The following is a 16115-nucleotide window of genomic DNA, read 5'->3' as shown; positions in this document are numbered from 1 at the left end:
GATTTTTGCACATTGATTTTGTATCCTGAGACTTTGCTGAAGTTGCTTATCAGCTTGAGGAGATTTTGGGCTGAGACGATAGGGTTTTCTAAATATACAATCATGTCATCTGCAAACAGGGACAATTTGACTTCCTCTTTTCCTAATTTAATACCCTTTATTTCTTTCTCTTGCCTGATTGCCTTGGCCAGAACTTCCAACATTATGTTGAATAGGAGTGGTGAGATAGGGCATCCCTGTCTTGTGCCAGTTTTCAAAGAGAATGTTTCCAGTTTTTGCCCATTCAGTATGATATTCGCTGTGGGTTTGTCATAAATAGCTCTTACTATTTTGAGATACGTTCCATCAATACCTAGTTGAGACTTTTTAGCATGAAGGGCTGTTGAATTTTGTCAAAGGCCTTTTCTACATCTGTTGAAATAATCATGTGATTTTTATTGTTGGTTCTGTTTATGTGATGGATTACATTTATTGATTTGTGAATGGTGAACCAGCCTTGCATCCCAGGGATGAAGCTGACTTGATCATGGTGGATAAGCTTTTTGATGTGCTGCTGGATTCGGTTTGCCAGTGTTTTATTGAGGATTTTCGCATCAATGTTCATCAGGGATATTGGTCTAAAATTATCTTTTATTGTAGTGTCTCTGCCAGGCTTTGGTATCAGGATGATGCTGGCCTCATAAAATGAGTTAAGGAGGATTCCCTCTTTTTCTATTGATTGGAATAAATTTCAGAAGGAATGGTACCAGCTCCTCTTTGTACCTCTGGTAGAATTTGGCTGTGAATCTGTCTGGTCCTAGACTTTTTTTGGTTGGTAGGCTATTAATTATTGCCTCAATTTCAGAGCCTGTTATTGGTATATTCAGAGATTCAACTTCTTCCTGGTTTAGACTTGGGAGGGTGTATGTGTCTAGGAATTTATCCATTTCTTCTACATTTTCTAGTTTATTTGCATAGAGGTGTTTCTGGTATTCTCTGATGGTAGTTTGTATTTCTGTGGGATTGGTGGTGATATCCCCTTTTTATCATTTTTTATTGCATCTATTTGATTCTTCTCTCTTTTTTCTTTATTAGTCACAATGCTAGTAGTCTATCAATTTTGTTAATCTTTTCAAAAAACCAGCTCCTGGATTTATTGATTTCTTGAAGTGTTTTTTGTGTCTCTAACTCTTTCAGTTCTTCTCTGATCTTCGTTATTTCTTGCCTTCTGCTAGCTTTTGAATTTGTTTGCTCTTGCTTCTCTACTTATTTTAATTGTGATGTTAGGGTGTTGATTTTAGACCTTTCCTGCTTTCTCTTGTGGGCATTTAGTGCTATAAATTTCCCTCTATGCACTGCTTTAAATGTGTCCCAGAGATTCTGGTATGTTGTGTCTTTGTTCTCATTGGTTTCAAAGAACATCTTTATTTCTGCCTTCATTTTGTTATTTACCCAGTAGTCATTCAGGAGCAGGTTGTTCAGTTTCCATGTAGTTGTGTGGTTTTGAGTGAGTTTCTTAATTTTGAGTTCTAATTTGATTGCACTGTGGTCTGAGAGACAGTTTGTTGTGATTTCTGTTCTTTTACATTTGCTGAGGAGTGCTTTACTTCCAATTATGTGGTCAATTTTAGAATAAGTGTGATGTGGTGCTGAGAAGAATGTATACTGTTGATTTGGGGTGGAGAGTTTTGTAGATGTCTATTAGGTCTGCTTGGTGCAGAGCTGAGTTCAAGTCCTGGATATCCTTGTTAACCTTCTGTCTCGTTGATCTGTGTAATATTGACAGTGGGGTGTTAAAGTCTCCCATTATTATTGTGTGGGAGTCTAAGTCTCTTTGTAGGTCTCTAAGGACTTGCTTTATGAATCTGGGTGCTCTTGTATTGGGTGCATATATATTTAGGATAGTTAGCTCTTCTTGTTGAATTGAGCCCTTTACCATTATGTAATGGCCTTCTTTGTCTCTTTTGATCTTTGTTGATTTAAAGTCTGTTTTATCAGAGACTAGAATTGCCACCCCTGCTTTTTTTTGCTTTCCATTTGCTTAGTAGATCTTCCTCCATCTCTTTATTTTGAGCCTATGTGTGTCTCTGCACATGAGATGGGTCTCCTGAATACAGCACACTGATGGGTCCTAACTCTTTATCCAATTTGCCAGTCTTCATCTTTTAATTGGGGCATTTAGCCCATTTACATTTAAGATTAATATTGTTACGTGTGAATTTGATCCTGTCATTATGATGTTAGCTGGTTATTTTGCCCTTTAATTAATGCAGTTTCTTCATAGCATTCATGGTCTTTACAATTTGGCATGTTTTTGCAGTGGCTGGTACCGGTTGTTTCTTTCTATGTTTAGTGCTTCCTTCAGAAGCCCTTGTAAGATAGGCCTGGTGGTGACAAAATCTCTCAGAATTTCTTGTCTGTAAAGGATTTTATTTCTCCTTAACTTATGAAGCTTAGTTTGGCTGGATATGAGATTCTGGGTTGAAAATTCTTTTCTTTAAGAATGTCGATTATTGGCTCCCACTCTCTTCTGGCTTGCAGATTTTCTGCCTAGAGATCTGCTGTTAGTCTGGTGGACTTCCCTTTGTGGGTAACCTGATCCTTCTCTCTGGCTGCCCTTAACATTTTTTCCTTCATTTCAACTTTAGTGAGTCTAACAATTATGTGTCTTGGGGTTGCTCTTCTCGAGGAGTGTCTTTATGATGTTCTCTGTATTTCCTGAATTTGAATGTTGGCCTGCCTTGCTAGGTTGCAGAAATTCTCCTGGGTAATATCCTAAAGAGTGTTTTCCAGCTTGGTTCCATTCTCCTCATCACTTTCAGGTACACCAATCAAATGTAGATTTGATCTTTTCACATAGTCCCACATTTCTTGGAGGCTTTGTTCATTTCTTTTTACTCTTTTTTATCTAACCTTGTCTTCTCACTTAATTTCATTAATTTGATCCTCAATCACTGATACCCTTTCTTCCACTTGATTGCATTGGCTATTGAAGCTTGTGCATGTAGCACGAAGTTCTCGTGCCATGGTTTTCAGCTCCATCCGGTCGTTTAAGGTCTTCTCTACACTATTTATTCTGGTAAGCCATTCATCTAACTTTTTCTCATGGTTTTTAGCTTCCTTGCAATGGGTTCAAACATCCTCCTTTAGCTCGGAGAAGTTTGTTATTATAGACCTTCTGAAGCCTACTTCTGTCAACTTGTCAAAGTCATTCTCTGTCCAGCTTTGTTCCGTTGCTGCCAGAGAGCTGCAATCCTTTGGAGAAGAAGAGGCACTCTGGTTTTTAGAATTTTAAGCTTTTCTGCTCTGGTTTCTCCCCATCTTTGTGGTTTTATCTACCTTTGGTCTTTGATGTTGGTGACCTATAGATAGGGTTTTGGTGTAGATGTCCTTTTTGTTGACGTTGATGCTATTCCCTTCTGTTTGTTAGTTTTCCTTCTAATAGTCAGGTCCCTCAGCTGCAGGTCTGTTGGAGTTTGCTGGATGTCCACTCTAGACTCTGTTTGCCTGGGTATCACCAGCAGAGGCTGCAGAACAGCAAATATTGCTGCCTGATCCTTCTCTGGAAGCTTCATCCCAGAGGGGCACTCAGCCATATGAGGTGTCTGTCGGCCCCTACTGGGAAGTGACTCCCAGTTAGGCTACACAGGGATCAGGGACCCACTTGAGGAGGCAGTCTGTCTGTTCTCAGAGCTCAAACGCCATGCTGGGAGAACCACTGCTCTCTTCAGAGCTGTCAGACAGGGACGTTTAGGTCTGCAGAAGTTGTCTATTGCCTTTTGTTTAGATATGCCCTGCCCACAGAGGTGGTGACTACAGAGGCCTAGGCCTTGCTGAGCTGCGATGGGCTCTGCCTAATTTGAGCTTCCCAGCTACTTTGTTTACGTACTCAAGCCTCAGCAATGATGGACACCCCTCCCCAAGCCAGGCTGCCACCTTGCAGTTTGATCTCAGACTGCTGCACTAGCAATGAGCAAGGCTCCATGGGTGTGGGACCCACCAAGCCAGGCCCGGGAGAGAATCTCTTTGTCTGCTGGTTGTTAAGACCTTGGGAAAAGCACAGTATTTGGGTGGGAGTGTCCTGATTTTCCAGGTACCATCTGTCACGGCTTCCCTTGGCTAGTAAAGGGAAATCCCCCAACCCCTTGCCCTTCCCGGGTGAGGTGACACCCCACCCTGCTTCAGCTCCCCCTCCGTGGGCTGCACCCACTGTCCAACAAGTCCCAGTGAGATGAACCAGGTACCTCAGTTGGAAATGCAGAAATCACCCAATCTCCTGTGTTGATCACGCTGGGAGCTGCAGACCAGGGCTGTTCCTATTCGGCCATCTTGGAGCCACCTCCTCCATGAGTATTTCTTAACAACCTGAGCCTTATCTTACATGATCATACTACAGTTATCAACTTTGTTAAGTTTAACCTTGATCAAACATACCTTTATCTATTCTATCATGAGTATTAAATTTTGTCACTTCACCCAATAATGTTCTTTTTCTTTTATGAAATTCAAATTTCGGAAGAATACAGCCAACATTTTCTTTGAACTGAATAGTCCTCAATTGGGGTTTATCTGAGATTTTCTTAAGATTAGATATAAGTTATGTATTCTCGATGGGAATAGCATGTAGATGATGTTATGTCCTTCTCAGGATATCATATATGGAGGCACACAATGTCTATCCATGTTATCTTTCTCTGTCTTGGTTTCTCCATTTGAACAACATAAACAATAATTTATTCCATAGAGGGATAGTGTTGGCATAATGCAGGGGCATGATTTGGACAGGGAACCCATCCAAGCAATACAAAAGTGAAAGCTTTTACAGGCTCACACTTCCAGCCCCAGGACCCTGACCCCCACCTACCTTTGAAGATGTTGGAGTTGGAGGTGCTGATACCTATTTGGCTGGTGGCTCTTCTTCCTTGCCTCTAGGAACCGTGGAGCCCCTACACAGTGAGTAGGTGGTGAGAAAAACCAATCAATTATGCAGATTTTAGCCATGCTTCTGGTTGTGGCAGATCTGTAAGTTCTGTTCCAAACCATAAGTTGGGTACATATAGAACACTGTCCCTGAATTCCTATTCAAGGAGTACTTTCTTCTTTTTGCTGCAGGCAATATAGAGACAGAACACTGTGGGCCTGCAGAATCCTCTCCTCCCCTAACACACACACAAGTCTGGCTGATTGTGGACACTCAGACACAAGTCTGGGTGATTGTGGAGTGGAAGGAGGATCTACATATCTATTTTTTTCTAACATTGTGTAAGGATCTTCATAAAGTCTCATCCATCTTTATATTAACTTCTCCATTGCTAGCATCAGCCTAACACCACCTTATCAGCAATCTCTTGTGACTTTTGTGAGGAAAAGAGAGATCTCTTCCAAGAGGGCTTAGAAAATGTCACATAACATGTAAATTTTAAATATATAGACTTAAACTATACTCAAATCCTACCCCTCACTTACTCTAGGAAAGTCACTAATCATCTCTGTGCCTCAATTTCCTCATTTTTAAAGTGAGAATAGCAGTACTTTCTTCATAGGATTTTTGGGAGGATTCCATGAGTTATTTTGTGTTAAACACTGAGACCCAATGTCTGGCGTATAAGCAGTGCTATGTATGATTTGTTAAATAAACCAATAAAACACTTATTGAAGTATTCGGAATCACCCAGTTGAACACCAAATTCACTATGACTCAGATATTTAACATGTATTAACCAATACTCTCAATGACCCAGTGAGTTTAGTGCTAAATATTTATATTTTGCAAATGCAGAAACTGAAGCATCGAGGAGCTAAGCAACTTGCCCAAGGCCACACAGCCAATAAGTGGTAGAAACAAGATTTGAAACGAAGTGAATTCAGAGCCAGGTATGCCAGATGGTGAGTGAAGCCCACAGCTTTTCCTGGGCCTCAGAGCCATGATATATCTTGGGCTTATTCCCATCACCAAGAGCACTCTCTCTAGACACCCTTACAGTGCTAGCAGAGGGGCATAATGGGAAGGGAAATTTCAGGAGCTGAGCTGACTGTGAGAGGCTCTGAGTAAGTCTTGACTGGGTCTAGGAATATTCCCAGAATTGTTTGGTTGGGATGAGAAAGTGGGAAAGTAGGAGAGAAGCAAAGCCTGTAGATTGTCCTAACATTTTCTTCTCTAGTTTTATTTCCTTGCCTCTTCCCACTTTACAACATACTCTTGGCCTTGTCCTCTTCCTGGGACCCCTCATCACTTTATATCATTTACTTCTCTCCATAGGAAAAAGAAAAAGGTTTCTTTTCAGGATGTCATTTTTTGCTCTTGTACTAATAAAAGAGCAACTCATGCTTAGTGCATAAATCTTGTAAAAATATGAAAATGACAAATTTAAAAATAATTGTTAATCTTGCCAACCTAGGCTAACATTTGTGCATATATTCTAGTAGACTTTTTCTTATGTACACATATGTTTTTATATAGTGGATAATCCTGTGACTATTTTTAAGTTTAACATTTACAATAAATATTTTCCTGTATTCCTAAATATTTTCAAAAATTTCATAGATTGGTAGATTACTCTGTCAATTAATCACCAGTTGTTGACAAGCTTGGCGGTTCCAGTTTTTCTCTATTGTAGAAATTCACTACTAGTTACATAATTATAACTAAATCCTTGAGTATTTATTTATTCCTTGGGAAAGCCAATAAAAGTAGAAATACACATAATTCAATCTGTGCATAAATATTACCAATTCTCACTTCATAATGTTTAGGCTATACTTGCACCAACAAAGAAATGGTCTGAAAATGTCAGACCATTTCCTTCATCTTGACCCTGACATAGACATTCAGAGGATTCAGATGGTAAGTCAGAGGAGCCAGCAGGCTATTGACTATTCACAGTTGTCTAGTGCCACAATCACAGGCCTTACACTCATCTGATGTAAACTTAAAAACCATCTTTACAGAGGCAGATACTAAAAAACAAAAATTAAAATTTAAAAACCATCTTTATCATTTGCTAACTCCATGGCCTTGGGTAACTCATTTCACTTCTGGAAAACTCCATTTAATCACATGGAAAAATTATAGTACAGGCATACCTCAAAGATATTACAGATTCAGTTCCAGGCCACCCTAATAAAGTGAGTCAAACAAATATTTTGGTTTCTCAGTGCATATAAAAGATATGTTTACACTATACTGTAATCTACTAAGTGTGTGACAGCATTATGTATAAAAACAGTGTACATATCTTAATCCAAAAATACTTTATTGATAGAAATCAATACCAAGAGCTCCCAAAACCACACACTTACATGTGCTTGTTAGTACATGCTCCTATTCCTGAATGACTTTTTGGTAAACAACAAAATTAAGACAGAAATCAAGAAGTTTTTTGAAACTAATAAGAACAAAGATATAACATACCAAAATCTCTGGGATACAATTAAAGCAGTGTTGAGAGGAAAGTTTATAGCACTAAATGCCCACATCAAAAAGTTAGAAATACCTCCAATTAACCTAACATCACACCTAGGGGAACTTGAAAAACAAGAGCAAACCAACCCCAAAGCTAGTAGAAGAAAAGAAATAACCAAAATTAGAGCTGAACTGAACAAAATGGAGACAAGGGAAACCACACAAAAGATCCATGAAACCAAAAGTTGGTTCTTTGAAGAATAAATAAGACTGGCAGACCACTAGTTAGACTAATAAAGAAAGAGAAAATCCAGATAAACACAGTCGAAAATAACAAAGGGGATATTACCACTGACCCCATAAAAATACAAACAAAAATCAGAGACTATTACAAACACCACTATGCACACAAACTAGAAAACCTACACAACATTGATAACCTCTTGGAATCATACAAACTCCCAAGATTAAACCAGGATGAAATTGAACAGACCAATAACAAGTACCAAAATTTAATCAATAATAAAAACTTACCAACCAGAAAAGGCCCTGGACCAGATGGATTCACAGCCAAATTCTACCAGACATATAAAGAAGAGCTGGTGCCAATACCACTGAAATTATTCCAAAAAATTGAGGAGGAGGGACTCCTCCCTAATTCGTTCTATGAAGTCGGCATCATTCTGACATCAAAACCTAGGAGAGACACAACAGAAAAAGAAAACTTCAGACCAATATCACTGATGAACATAGATGCAAAAATCCTAAACAAAATACTAGCAAACCAAATCCAGCAGTACATCAAAAAGCTAATCCACCACATTGTTTCCTGTTGGGAGCTCCCTGCAATACCCGCCCCCCACCCCCTCCCCCGCAAAAAAATGAATTCACCACAATCAAGTAGGCTTTATCCCTGGGAACCAAGGTTGATTCAACATATGCAAATCAATACATGTGATTCATCACATAAACTGAACTTAAAAAAAAAAAGATCATCTTAATAGATGCAGAAGAGGCTTTTGATAAAATTTAACATCTTTTCATGTTAAAAACCCTCAACAAACCAGACATCAAAGGTACATACCACAAAATAGTAATAGTCGTCTCTGACAATCCCACAGCCAACATCATACTGAATTGACAAAAGCTGGAAGCATTCCTCTTGAGAAGCGGAACAAGACAAGGATGCCCACTCTTGCCACTCCTACTCAATACAGTATTGAAGTCCTAGCCAGAGCAATCATGCATGAGAAAGAAATAAAAGTCATCTAAATAGGAAGAGAGGAAGTCAAACTATGTTTGACAGACAATATTCACAGACAATATAAGCCTAGAAAACCCCGTAGTCTCTGCCCAAAACGTCTATATCTGATAAACCACTTCTGCAAAGATTCAAGATACAAAATCAATGTACAAAAATCAGCATTTCTAGCAGCATTTCACTCGTATGAAATGCATAGAAATATGTCCAAGCTGAGAGTCAAATCAAGAATGCAATCCCATTCACAATAGCCACAATAAGAATAAAATACCTAGGAATACAGCTAACCAGGGAGGTGAAAGATCATTACAATGAGAATTATAAAACACTGTATCAGAGACAACACAAACAAACAGAAAAACATTCTATGCTCATGGATAGGAAGGGCCAATATTGTTAAAATAATCATACTGCCCAAAACAATTTATGGATTCCATTTTATTCCTATGTACAAACTACCAACAACATTTTTCACAGAATCAGAAAAAGCCATTTAAAAATTCATTTGGAAGTAAAAAGGGCCTGGATAGCCAAAACAATTTTAAGCAAAAAGACCAAAGCTGGAGGCATTATACTTCCAGACTTCAAACTATACTATAAGCCTACAGTAACCAAAACAGCATGGCACCGGTACAAAATCAGAATCACTAACAAATGAAACAGAGTAGAGAACCCAGAAATAAAGCTACACACCTACAACCATCTGATCTTCAACAAAGCTGACAAAAACAAGCAATGGGAAAAGGACTTCCTATTCAATAAATGCTACTGGCATAACTGGCTAACCATAGGCAGAAGAATGAAACTGGACCCCCACTTTTCACCATATACAAAAATCAACACAAGATGGATTAAAGACATACATGTAAAATCTAAAGCTATAAAGACTCTAGAAGAAAATCTAGAAAATACCATTCTGGACATTGGCCCAGGCAAAGACTTCATGATAAAAACTCTACAAGCAATTGCAACCAAAACAAAAATTGACAAGTGAGACCTAATTAAACTAAAGAGCTTCTGCACTGGAAAAGAAACTATCAACAGAGTAAAAGACAACCTACAGAATGGGAAAAAATATTTGCAAACTATGCATCCAACAAAGATCTAATATCCAGAATCTATAAAGAACTTAACAAGCAAAAAACAAACAAAAAAATTTTTTAGTGGGTAAAGGACATGAACAGACCTTTCTCAAAAGAAGACATACATGTGGCCAAAAAGCATATGATAAAAATGCTCAGTATCACTAATCATTAGGGAAATGCAATTCAAAACCACAATGAGATACTATCTCACACCAGTCAGAATGGCTGGTGTGGAGAAAAGGGAATGCTTGTACACAGCTGGTGGTGTAAATTATTTCAGCCACTGTGAAAAGCAGTCTGGAGATTTCTCAGAGAACTTAAAATAGAACTACCATTTGACCCAGCAATTCCATTACTAAGTATATACCTAAGGGAATAGAAATTGTTCTACCATAAAGACATATGCCTGCATATGTTCATCACAGCACTGTTGACAATAGCAAAGACATGGAATCAACCTAGGGTGTCCATCAATGGTGGACTGGATAAAGAACCTGTGGTATGTATACACCATGGAATACTACATAACTATTTTTAAAAATGAGATCATGGCCTTTGCAGCAACATGGATGGAGCTGGAGGCCATTATCCTAAGCAAATTAAGCAGGAACAGAAAACCAAATACCACACATTCTCATAGAAGTGTGAGCTAACCATTGAGTACACATGGGCACAAAGAAGGGAATACTAGACACTGGGACCTATTATAGGGTGGAAGCTGGTAGGAGAGTCGGGTCGAAAACCTACCTATCGTGCATTATGCTTATTACCTGGATGACAAAATTATCTATACACCAAACTCCCACAACACACAATTTATCCATCTAACAAACCTGCACACATACCCCTTGAACCTAAAAGTTGGCAAGGCAAAAAAGAGAACAAAAATACTTTATTGCTGAAAATGTTAATTATCTGAACCTTCAGCAAGTCAAAATCTTCTTGTTAGTGGAAGGCTTTGCTTCAGTGTTGACGGCTGCTGACTCATCAGGGTGGTGGCTGCTGAAAGTTAGGGCAGCTGCAGAAATTTCTTAAAATAAGACAATGAAGTTTGCCGCATTGATTGACCGCCCTTCACGAACAATTGTGCAGTAGCATGCAATGTTGTCTGCTAGCATTTTGCCCACAGTAGAACTTATTTCAAAATTAGAGTCAATCCTCTCAAATCCTCTCATTGCTTTATCAACTAAGTTTATGTGATATTCTAAATCATTTGTTGTCATTTCAACAATTCATTTTCTTCCTCAGCATGCTTACTAGGAGAAGTTTCCATCTCAATAAACCACATTCTTTGCTCATCCATTCAGGTTTTATCATGAGATTCCAGGAATTCAATCACATCTTCGGGCTCAACTTTAACTCTAGTTCTCTTGTTATTTCCACCACAGCCGGTTACTTACTCCACTGAGGTCTTACACCCTTCAAAGTGATTCATGAGAGTTGGAATCAATTTCTCCCAAACTTCTTTTAGTGTTGATATTTTGACCTCCTCCTGCCAATCATGAATGTCCATCTAGAATGGTGAATTATTTCCAGAAGGTTTTCAACTTACTTTGCCAAGATCCACCAGCGAAATCACTATCTATGGCATCTGTGGCCTTATAAAATATATTTTTTAAACAATAAGACTTGAAAGTCAAAATTGCCCCTTGCTCTAGGAGCTGAAGAATGGATGTTGTGTTAGCGAGCATGAAAACAACGTCAGTCTTCTTGTACATCGCCATCAGAGCTCATGAATGACCAGGCACATTGTCAACGTGCAGTAATATTTTGAAAGGAAACTTCTTTTCTGAGCAGTAGTTCTGGAACACGGATTTAATACAAATCATCATGTAAATAGATGTGCTATCATCCAGGCTTGGGTGTTTCTAGAGTGCAGGCAGAATATATTTTGTATAATTCTGAAGGGCCGGGGGATTTTCAGAATGGTAGATGAGCATTGGCTTCAACTTAAGGTCACCAGCTGCACCAGCCCCTAACAAAAGAGTTGTCCTGTGCCCTCTAGCTCTGAAAGTCCTGGATGGCATCTTCTTCCAACAGAAGGCTTCTTCCTCCACATTGAACATCTGTTGTTTAGTGTAGACACCTTCCTCTCTTAACTAGATCTTCTGGGTAACTTGCTGCAGTTTCTACATCATTGCTTGCTGCTTCACCTTGCTCTTTTATTTTGTGGGGATGGCTTCTTTCTTAACGTCATGAACCAACCACTGCTAACCTTTCTTCTGCAGCTTCCTCACCTCTCAGCCTCAATAGAATTGAAGAGAGTTATAGTCTTTCTCTGGATTAGGCTTTATCTTAAGAGAATGTTGTGGATGGTTTGACGTTCTATTTAGACCACTAAAACTTTCTTCATACCAGCAAAAGGCTATTTTTCCTTCTTATCATTCACGTGTTCACTGGAGTAGCCCTTTTGATTTCATTCAAGAACTTTTTCTTTGCATTCTCAACTTGGCTAACTGATCCAAGTGACCTAGGTTTCAGCCTGTCTCAGCTTTCGACATGCCTTCCTTACTAAGATTTATCATTCCTAGCTTTTGATTTAAAGTGAGAGATGTGTGATTCTTCCTTTCATTTGAACACTTGGAGACCATTGCGGGGTTATTAATTGGTCTAATTTCAATATTGTTGTGTCTCAGAGTATATGAAGGTCCAAGAAGAGGGAGAGAGATAGGGAAAGAGCTGGTCAGTGAAGCAGTCAGAACACACACATTTATCAATTAAGCTCATCATCTTATATGGGCACAGTGCCCCAAAACAATTACAATCAAGGATCACTGATCATAGGTCATAATAACAGATACAATAATCACGAAAATGTTTGAAATATTATGAAAATTACCAAAATGTGACACAGAGCCACTAAATGATCACATGCTTTTCAAAAAATGACACTGAAGACTGGGCGCGGTGCCTCATGCCTGTAATCCCAGCACTTTGGGAGGCCGAGACGGGTGGATCACGAGGTCAGGAGATCGAGACCATCCTGGCTAACACGGTTAAACCCCGTCTCTACTAAAAATACAAAAATTTATCCAGGCGTGGTGGCAGGCACCTGTAGTTCCAGCTACTCAGGAGGCTGAGGCAAGAGAATGGCATGAACCCGGGAGGCGGAGCTTGCAGTGAGAAGAGATTGTGCCACTGCACTCCAGCCTCGGCAACAGAGCAAGACTTTGTCTAAAAAAAATAATAAAATAACACTGATAAATTTGTTCAAAGCAGGGTTGCCACAAATCTTCAATTTGTACCTGCAATATCTAAGAGGCACAATAAAATGAGGTATGCCTGTAATAATAGAGTATATCTCATTGCCTACTATTAGAATTAAGTGAGCTAAATGATGTGGTTTTTTAACATCATCTCAAGTAGATTTATTATCAATAATTAATGGTAATATTACACAAAGTGGAGAACAAAGGAACCGTGCAATTAAAACTTTAATTTTTAGTAAATTTTAAAATTTACTAAACTTTTGAGTAATTTTGTGTTGTACCAACTTTTTTTACCAGTGTGTTCAATCCAATTCCTTCTTTAAATTTTATTTTTAATTGACAAATAATAATGGTATATATTTATGAGGTACAAGGTGATGTTTTGACATGTTTACATTGTGGATTATTAAATCAAGCTAATTAACAAATCTACCACCTGACATAGTTATCTTTTGTCATGTAAAAATATTTAAAATCTACTTTTAGTAATTTTAAAATACATAATGTGTTGCTATTTATCATAATCACCATTATGTGCAATAGACCCCTAAAGCTTATTTCTCCTGTCTAATCAAAACTTTATATGCTTTCATCAACAGATTCCTTTTCCTGGTTCACCCCCTCCTCCAGCTTCTGGTAACTACCATTCCACTCTCTACTTTTGTGAGTTGGACTTTAGAGTCTACATGTAAGTGAGGTTATGCATTATTTGCCTTTCTGTGCCAGGCTTATTTCACTTATCATAATGTTCTCCAGGTTCATCCATGTTGTGACAAATAACAGAATTTCCTTTTTTAAGGTTAAATAGTAGTCCACTGTTTATATATACCACATTTTAATCCATTTATCTGATGATGAATACCTAGGTTGATTCCATATCTTGGCTATTTCGAATAATGCTACAGTGAACATTGGAGTGCAGATATCTTTTGACATGCTGACTTCAATGTCTTTGGACGTATACTCAGAAGTGGGATTGCAGGAACATATGATAATTCTAGTTTACATTTTCTGAGGACCCTCCATGCTGTTTTCCAAAATGGCTGTACCAATCTACATTCCCAGCAACAGTGTGCAAGGATTCCCTTTTCTCCACATACTTGCCAACATTTATCTTTCATACTGTTGATAATAGCCAATCTACCAGGCATGAAGTAATATTTCATTGTGGTTTTTATTTGCATTTCTCTGATGATTAAAAATGTTGATCTGAGATTGTCAGCAACAAGTAAAAATAAAAAGAAACGTTGAGCATTTTTTCATATATCTGTTGGCCATTTGTATGTCTTCTTTTGAGAAATGTGTATTCAGCTCCTCTGCCCATTTTTTAAATAGGGTTATTTGTTTTCTTGTTTTTGAGTAGTTTCTTACATATTTTGGATATTAGCTCCTTATCTGATTTATCCTTCAAATAGTTTCTCCCAATGTGTGGGTTATGTCTTCACTGTGTTGTTTCCTTTGCTGGGCAGAGGGCTTTTAGTTTAATACAATATTATTTCTCTATTTTTGCTTTTGTTGCTTGTGCTTTGGGAGATCATATCCAAGAAATCACTGCCAAGACCAATGTCATGAAGCTTTCCCACTATGTTTTCTTCTAGTAGTTTTTACGGTTTCACGTCTTACATTTAAGTCTATGATTCATTTTGAGTTCATTCTAGTATAAGAGGTAAGATAAGGGTCCATTTTCATTCTTCTGCGTATAGATATAATTTTGCCCACATCAATTATTGAAGGTACTGTCCTTTCCCCATTGTGTGTTCTTTGGGCCCTTGTTGAAAATCAATTGACCATAAATGTATGGGCTTATTTCTGAAATCTGTAACCTATTCCATCAGTTGATGTGTCTGTTTTTATGCCAATAGCATGCCATTTTTATTACCTTTGTAATATATTTTGAAATCCAGCAGTTTGATGCCTCTATCTTTTTCTTTTTGGTAAAGTTGGCTTTGGCTATTCCGGGTCTCCTGTGGTTCCATATGAAGTTTCAGATTATTTCTTTCTATTTCTGTGAAGAATGACATTAGAATGTTAATATGGATTGCATTGAATCTATAGATCACTTTGGATAGTATGGACATTTTACCAATTTTGATTCTTCCAGTCCATGAACATAGGATAGCTGTCTGTAAGTTCCTCTAGTAAAAGCACACTTTACTGACAAACTGGATTTCTCTGGTTGTTTTTTGGTTTCTTGGCTCCTTCAGCATTTGGGGGCCACTTTGCACATGTGGCCCTCACATGAAACAGTCCTTTTAGCATTTTTTGTAAGACAAGCCTAGTGTTGGTGAATTCTCTCAGCTTTTGTTTGTTTGGGAAAGTCTCTAATCTCTCCTTCATGTTTGAAGGGCAGATTTTTGAGGGTTAGCAGGTTTTTCCTTCAGCACTTTGAATATAACATCTCACTGTCATCTGGTCATCAGGGTTTCTGTGAAAGCCATATTGAGGTTTCATCTAATGTAATATGTTTCTTTTTTCTTGCTACTTTGAGTATTCTCTCTTTGATTTTTGATAATTTTATTATTGTATGCCTTGTGGATTTCCTGTTTGGGTTGAATTTCATTGGTGACTTCTGAGCTTCCTGCACCTGGATGCTGTCATCTTTCTCCAGATTTGGGAAATTTTCAGCCATTATTTCTTTAAATATGCTTTGTAGGCCCTTTCTCTCTTGTCTTCTCCAAGAATTCCAATTATACAGAGGTTAATTTGCCTGATGATGTCCCATAATTCTTGTAGACCTTCATTTTTTTTTCTTTTTGCTCCTCTGATTGGTGATTTCAAATGTTCTGTCTTCAAGCTTGCTAATTCCTCTATTTGCTCAAGTCTGCTGTTGAAGCTTTATAATGAGTTTTTCAGTTCAATTATTTTATTCTTTATTACTAGCATTTCTATTTCTATTGTTTGGGTTTTTTTTTTTCATTGTTTCTATAAATCTTCAATTCTTCTGGGACCATTCCTGGAGCTTTGTTAGTTTCTTTTGATGGTATTGAATATTTCTGAGTTTTCACAAGCCTTGTATCTTTACATGGATGCCTGCATATTTGAGGAGACTGCCAACTCTTCCAGTTTTTGCAGGTGCTCTTTGATGGTGTTGGACCTTTACTTCTTAGTATTAGAACTTAAACACTGGCCTGTTGTTGCTTTACACTGTAGAGAGGGCTTAATAGTGAGCATCAGAACTA

General features: G+C 38.1%; 1 protein-coding gene across 1 annotated transcript in view; it reads right to left on the bottom strand.

Annotated features, from left to right (window-relative positions):
* The window catches only part of WFDC11 (WAP four-disulfide core domain 11), a 20189-nt gene extending 12212 nt beyond the window's left edge, over positions 1–7977 (bottom strand). The window contains exons 1-2 of the mRNA XM_032142893.1: positions 7916–7977; positions 4844–4925 (exon numbers count right to left, since the gene is read on the bottom strand). The gene's annotated coding sequence lies outside the window, so the exon portion shown is untranslated. The remainder of the gene's footprint in view (positions 1–4843; positions 4926–7915) is intronic.
* Between the last annotated feature and the right edge of the window lie 8138 nt (positions 7978–16115).

This window comes from Hylobates moloch, unplaced genomic scaffold, assembly GCF_009828535.3.
Source record: "Hylobates moloch isolate HMO894 unplaced genomic scaffold, HMol_V3 SCAFFOLD_21, whole genome shotgun sequence".
In the NCBI taxonomy this organism is placed as follows: domain Eukaryota; kingdom Metazoa; phylum Chordata; class Mammalia; order Primates; family Hylobatidae; genus Hylobates; species Hylobates moloch.
Note: the sequence above shows the minus strand (reverse complement) of the source record. Positions and strands in the feature narration are given on the sequence as shown.